Source organism: Palaemon carinicauda, chromosome 1 (assembly GCF_036898095.1).
Source record: "Palaemon carinicauda isolate YSFRI2023 chromosome 1, ASM3689809v2, whole genome shotgun sequence".
In the NCBI taxonomy this organism is placed as follows: domain Eukaryota; kingdom Metazoa; phylum Arthropoda; class Malacostraca; order Decapoda; family Palaemonidae; genus Palaemon; species Palaemon carinicauda.
The window spans coordinates 2,844,259-2,851,758 of record NC_090725.1 but is presented as its reverse complement, the minus strand read 5'-3'; the positions used below and the strand labels follow the sequence as shown (position 1 = coordinate 2,851,758).

Genomic DNA, 7,500 nt, shown 5'->3' with positions numbered 1-7,500 from the left:
TCTTGTAATAAGTGAGGTATCATTCCCTATTGATAGAATAAAGTGAAAATAATAGCCTAGTATTTTCCCCCTTTGGTCGGCGTGACAGACGCTATAGTCTACATTCCAAAGGAGGGGAACGAACTCTTGCACGTGGTGCCATGTAGTCGACCAAACTACCTGTATCTTAGTCTAACATTATAACAGCTTGTTACTTGTTTTGGGTTTAAATCCAACCCTCCACTGAAGTCGAGTGAACTACTTCTCGGGCGGGTCCATATTAATCATCTAACGAAACATTTTCATTATAACTATTCTTTGATTGTAGCATCTTCCAAATCATATGATCTTGTGAAAAGTAATGTCTTTAGTTTCTTCTTAAATTCAATTGCTCCCTTTAGGTCCTTCATTTCAGTTGGCAGTTTATTATAGTGTCTAGGCGCACAGTAGCTAAAAGCCCTTTCACCAAATTTACTGTTTGTTCTTGGTTCAGATAGCCTATGTTTGTCACTCATGTGTCTTGTGTTAACATTTGTTTTTAGTTCTAGTTTATTCAGGCATAACGTTATGTAGCTTATCATACCAACACAAACTTGTGTTACCAACATAATATTCATATCTTACCCTAAATTTAATAGGGGCATATTCTAGAATAACTAATGATTTATAATTATATCGTTGGATAATTTAAACTGGTTGATATCATCCTAAAAAAAATCAAATAATTTGCTTATATCGATTGCAATTACTGTACCGATCCAGTGTGCTTAAACTTCCTTCACCCAACCGAATTTAATGCAGTCTGTCTTTGAATCTTGATCTGGCCTAACTTAATAACAGGCCTAGACTGATGCCTTGCTCTCCAGTGCTCGCCATTTATAGATTTTGCTTAACGCAATCTGAATGCAGTCCTCATCCAGAATTTGAATGCATAAGCACTTGATCTAAATCGATATTTGACTATTGCAAATAGTTCTTACCTTTGATTGGTAAAGATGGGAAAAAGTTAATATAATACTGAAAATTGTGTGTATATTTCACACAAATTTTAGTGGCTTAATTAGACCTGTTATGAAGAAAACACTTTCAGATAATGTAACGAAGGCTAATTGTTAGTTGTTTGGTACATCATAATGTAATTTTAGCCAGGGTAGTGTACTATAGAAAACTAATATTAGAGTTAAATGTAAGATATTGTTTTGTTTTATTAGATAAATCTGACATTCAAGATATAGAGGGTAAAGCTACTTCAACGCCTCCTTGAGACTAACAATGATTGAGGGATTACAGTAGAAAACAACTATTCTATCGAAGGAAAATACAAAAAATACAAGAAATAAAAGATGCGTCTTAATCTTGGGTGCCTAGTCGTATTTGTCAGGGGCTTACCCGTGAATACCTCCTAACCTAACATAGGGACCATAGATGATCTAAAGAAATGTACTGGGAAGCAAGGTCTATAGATTATAGACCTTTAATTATTGCTGTGGGCTCCACTGAAGCACCCCACCGACCTGGTCTAGGCTTCATAAGTCTTGGGAAACGATATTTGCTTTCTTACTCATTTTGATTATTCGTTGTCCACTATGTACCTCCCAAAACATACCCTGAGTCTATGGATATATATTTCCTTCGTGGTCCTTTTAGTTATTGTAGCTTAAGGTGTATTTGTGTAATTGATCAACCTCTTATATTTGACGGAAACGAATGTTGTATTCAAAATTTAATAAATTATTTATGAAAATCTCATCAAAATTATATAAATTCTTTATGGAAACCCTTTTCCCATTGTAATTTCATTGGCTTTATAAGTACTATTGATTTTTTTCGGAACTTACTCACATAAAACAATTAGAAACTCCGGTGCTAATTTCGAATATATCATATTTTGCAGTTTTATTTTTCATGAACGCAGGAATGTAGAAAGTCAGGACAGTTAGCAGAGCCTTGATTCTTGTTGGGGACAACATTATCGATAAACCTCATGCGGTATATGTAGGCCGTTAGTAAAAGTGCCTCTGCCTATTCATTGGCTGAACCCTTTTTTCGCCATCCATGAGTTTTTATAGTTTATATATGACATCTGTTTGGACGTTGTTGCCTTTTTTAGAATGATTTATTGTTAATTTGTTCTCTTCATTTATTTATTTCCATATTTCCTTTCCTCACTGGGCTATTTTTCCCTATTGCGGCCCCTGGGCTTATAGCATCTTCTTTTCCAACTAGGGTTGTAGCTTGGATAGTAATAATGATAATAATAATAATAATTTGATTTTTGTTCCCATTTCCTTTCTATCACCTAGGAATTCATCCACATTTAACTTGAAAGTATCCCACCACCACCAATTACACTCCTGTGCTGAATATCCTTCTCGGTCCCAGCGCTGTAACTTAGGACTTAATTTTTTTTATCTTCTTATTAAAAAGTTAAATTACATATTCTTTATAATCACAATATTTACAGTATAATCACATTTAATTGCATTTATCTATAAACAAATTCATCTAATTTAACAATTTTCAACATCACACATCTTGATTTTAATTTTTAGTCACTCAAAAACAATAATTTATATACTTTTTGGTGAACTTAAATTTGATGAATCATATGCATACATCACACAATCCAAACAACTTACAATCAAAACGTAAGACCACTTATTTACCAATAATTCTGAAAGCAAGATTTGGAAATACTAATGTTGTGCGAGAAACTGCCGCCATTTTAAAACAAAGTTGGAGCAAATGCTTTTTTGTTGACCAGGCGGACATGAGTCTTTTTATAGTTTATTTATGACATATTTGTTTTTGATGTTGTTAATAGTTTATATATGACATGTCTGTTTTGACGTTGTTACTTTTATTAGAATGATTTAATTGTTAATTTGTTCTCTTCATTTATTTATTTCCTTATTTCCTTTCCTCACTGGGCTATTTTTCCTTGTTGAAGCCCCTGGGCTTATAGCATCTTGCTTTTCCAACTAGGGTTGTAGCTTGGATAGTAATGATAATGATGATAATAATAATAATATAGTTTATCAAAGCCTTTGTGTGAGGATGTTAGAAACATGTAAAAGTTAGGTCTAACCGCAATCTTTAAAATCGATTTTTTTTGTCGTTATACGTTAATTGAATTTCAAATCCTCTTAGTAGATTTAATTCTATAAAAAGGTGTATAGAGGTATCAGTAGTATGTTTAATTCTATAGAAAGTGTGTAGAAGTATCAGACTCCCTAGTCCATACTAAACTTCGAATAGTTTTGCTACAACTGACACACGTGTATCTTTTAATAAACTGTTTATCTCATTCTGCCATTTCTCAGTTTATAGAATATTGGATTCTGCTAGTCCGAGGCTTTTATATTTAAGCTAGTTCGATTTCTTTTCCATTTCTAAGGAATAAAACAATTAATTTCATAGGCATAGAATATGATGTTAGGCAGAAAATAGACGTATCTAATGATAAGCCTACAACATATTTAGTAATTGCACAACTCTAAATTCACACACACACACACACACACACATATATATATATATATATATATATATATATATATATATACAGTGTATATATATATATATATATATATATATATATATATATATATATATACATATGTATTAGTGTGCGTGTGCTGGTGATTTCATATACCTGTATTAGTTGGATCGCCGCTGTTGTATTCACACACCATCTTATGCAAAACAATTAAGAAGTTTAAAATTCATTGTCCGAAGTGAGGTGAATAATACGGAAAATACTGAGTTTAATATGAAATTATGAGGGGTGACGAACCTAATTAATGTTTTTTCTCCAAAATGTCATTTTCTATGGTATAAAATAAAGAATCAGTACTCTGCTATACGCATGACGTTGTAATCATCATTAGACTGATTCTTAGTATATGAAAGCTCTTTGGGTTGTCAGTCTCCTCCCCCTCCCCTTTATTTTTGACTAATGCATACATATACCAAGGCACTTCCGACATCAACAAATGAAACAAAAAAGGGGACCTCTACTCTCTACGTTCCTCCAGCCTAACAAGGGACTCAACCGAGTTCAGCTGGTACTGCTAGGCCGACAAATGTTTCGTAGTAATTTACTTAATATTTTCTGACATTATAACACTTGTAGTAGGGCTTTACATCGAAACCTTAATGCTGACGTTGTTATGAGTGTGTATATATATATATGTTAACGACTTTTCTCAGTACAGTATTCTGTCCCTTCAGAATCGTTCAGGGTAGTGGTAGGCCAATGTTTTCTTTTATCCTAACTCCTTTAGCAATTGCTGTTTTGTTTGCTAAATACGAGTATAAGCAAGAATGGAAATGCTAAATCTGTAATAGAAAGGAATCATTATTTTTTTTTACATTACTCAAGGAATATGTTCAGAATTTCGTTATTAAAGGCTACAGAAAAGTAGCTATGGAGACGGTATCCATTATTTTTCCTCCTTGCACAGGCCGCGGGGACGTGTTTTATTATCCATCATTGAGAACTACACGCTAAGGTAACCTACGGCTCATGTCATTGCTGTCTCTTTCTATTTGTCTTTCTCTTTGTCACTTTCTCACCGAACTCGCAAGTAGGTTGTAAAGCTTCAGCAACACTTTTCTTTCACAATTCAGAGGCGCATTGCTGACACGCATTTTTTTTTTTTCATTTTCTGCTTACATGCCCAATGTGATCTTATGGAAGTCTTAAGGCAGACAAAGTACTTCGCACTGTACCCTGAATAGTTTAAGTGCAACTGGCACTCGTGTATCTTTTAATGACTTGTTTACCTCGTTCTGCAATTAGCCTTGTTTTAAATACCAACATTTATCCTCCACTTTGCACCACATCTTAAACTGATGAGTTTGTTCTTAAGAAAAAAAAATGACATTTAATACATAAAGTATCTTGACAAATCACCGTAATAATAAACATTACCAATCAATTTCAAACTCAATAATGTCATTATGTCTCCTCGTATTCCAAGGCATCACAATTAACTATCCATACATTGGTATAGTACTAAGGTTGCTTTAAACTTGCACGAACTAATTTTTTTAATCAGTTTTATAAAGCCCTTGTTTCTTCTGAAAATCCTTATTGATATTGTGCTTACGGATTTTAAATTTACTCGAATCAGTTAAAAAAATAAGTTCTAAAATTTTTAAAAAATTTATTGAAGTAAATTTACATGGTTTCCAGTTCCGTTTGAAACACGGATAACACTTATGGGTGGGTTTAAATTCATGTCGTTACTTGTAATACTATTTTCTTGGGATTGCTTCGTTTACTTATTGTTTATATAGTAGTTGATCATCAAATCGCAATTCAAGAAATTTCGTAGGAAGTAGAAAAGGGAAATAGGCGTGCGTGTGTATGTATGAGTGTTCTTCTGAAACTCTAAAACTGAAATGAATCCCATGTACAGTCACCCTTATAAGTTGATGGATGTCCGTGTATTTAAGAGAGATTACCATTTCACCCCTTTCTGGACGACAGGTGTCTCTGAGCGCGAAAACGGTCAACTGTATAGTTGAATATTTGACCGGTCTCGCGCTGCCAGACATCTGTCGTCCAGAAAGGTGTGGAGGATAAATCTCTCTCAAACACTCGGACACCCATAAACTTATATGAGTGACTGTACTTCGTATTGTTGCACACTAGACATCTGTTTCGGTTTTAATGTATTACCCAATTGAAAGAGGTATTCCGATGGTGGCTCAGATCGGCTTAGCGAGCGTTTAAACATGAGTGGGCTTGCATTCAATTGTTTAACAACTAACCTGAGACATTCAATATGTGGGCTTGCATTCAATTGTTTAACGACTAACCTGAGACATTCAATATGTGGGCTTGCATTCAATTGTTTAACGACTAACCTGAGACATTCAATATGTGCGCTTGCATTCAATTGTTTAAGAACTAACCTGAGACATTCAATATGTGGGCTTGCATTCAATTGTTTAAGAACTAACCTGAGACATTCAATATGTGGGCTTGCATTCAATTGTTTAACGACTAACCTGAGACATTCAATATGTGGGCTTGCATTCAATTGTTTAAGAACTAACCTGAGACATTCAATATGTGGGCTTGCATTCAATTGTTTAAGAACTAACCTGAGACATTCAATATGTGGGCTTGCATTCAATTGTTTAACGACTAACCTGAGACATTCAATATGTGGGCTTGCATTCAATTGTTTAACGACTAACCTGAGACATTCAATATGTGCGCTTGCATTCAATTGTTTAACGACTAACCTGAGACATTCAATATGTGGGCTTGCATTCAATTGTTTAAGAACTAACCTGAGACATTCAATATGTGGGCTTGCATTCAATTGTTTAAGAACTAACCTGAGACATTCAATATGTGGGCTTGCATTCAATTGTTTAACGACTAACCTGAGACATTCAATATGTGCGCTTGCATTCAATTGTTTAAGAACTAACCTGAGACATTCAATATGTGGGCTTGCATTCAATTGTTTAAGAACTAACCTGAGACATTCAATATGTGGGCTTGCATTCAATTGTTTAACGACTAACCTGAGACATTCAATATGTGGGCTTGCATTCAATTGTTTAAGAACTAACCTGAGACATTCAATATGTGGGCTTGCATTCAATTGTTTAACAACTGATTTGAGACATTCGATATGTGGGCTTGCATTCAGTTGTTTAACAACTAACCTGAGACATTCAATATGTGGGCTTGCATTCAATTGTTCAACAACTAACCTGAGACATTCAATATGTGGGCTTGCATTCAATTGTTTAACAACTAACCTGAGACATTCAATATGTATGTATCAGCCTGGCCCAAACACTAGAGAAAACCCCTTGTTTTTATAAAGTTAAGTAGCATGGATGTCTCTGATTAAACTGTTTGTATATTCTAGTGTCTTGTTTGTTTTTCCGAGCTCTAAGTGTAATTGGTTGGTTTAAATTGCGTTGTTTGTCGTCCGTAACAATGTAGCGTGTTGTCATTTATTTTTTATTTTCTTTTTGCTATGAGAGGAAACAGTATACGAGGCATCTAATGGCAATAATGTTTGACCCATTTGTAATTTATTGCCACAACAATTTTTCTGTAAACATCTGTCAGATGTCTAAAGATACACACAATCGGAAGCTTGCTAAACATCGAAATGAGTAAAATCTTGAAATAATTTTTTTTCCACGTTCCTCTCTTTAAAAGCTTTCTTAGTCACCAAGAGGACTTGAAATCATAAGTAGCAGTGTCGTAGAGTTTATAAAAACGAATTATTGGCCCACATTCTGTGGTCCAAGTGATATGAATTATATACAGATATATATATATATATATATATATATATATATATATATATATATATATGTGTGTGTGTGTGCATATATATATATATATATATATATATATATATATATATATATATATATGTGTGTGTGTGTGTGTGTGTGTGTGCATATATATATATATATATATATATATATATATATATATATATATATATATATATATATATATATATATACAGG

The 7,500-nt window shown here is 33.5% G+C and overlaps 1 protein-coding gene across 4 annotated transcripts in view; it reads left to right on the top strand.

Annotated features, from left to right (window-relative positions):
* LOC137646440 (inter-alpha-trypsin inhibitor heavy chain H2-like) overlaps nucleotides 1-7,500 on the top strand; it is a 572,711-nt gene that overhangs the window by 1,057 nt on the left and 564,154 nt on the right. The window lies entirely within an intron of this gene.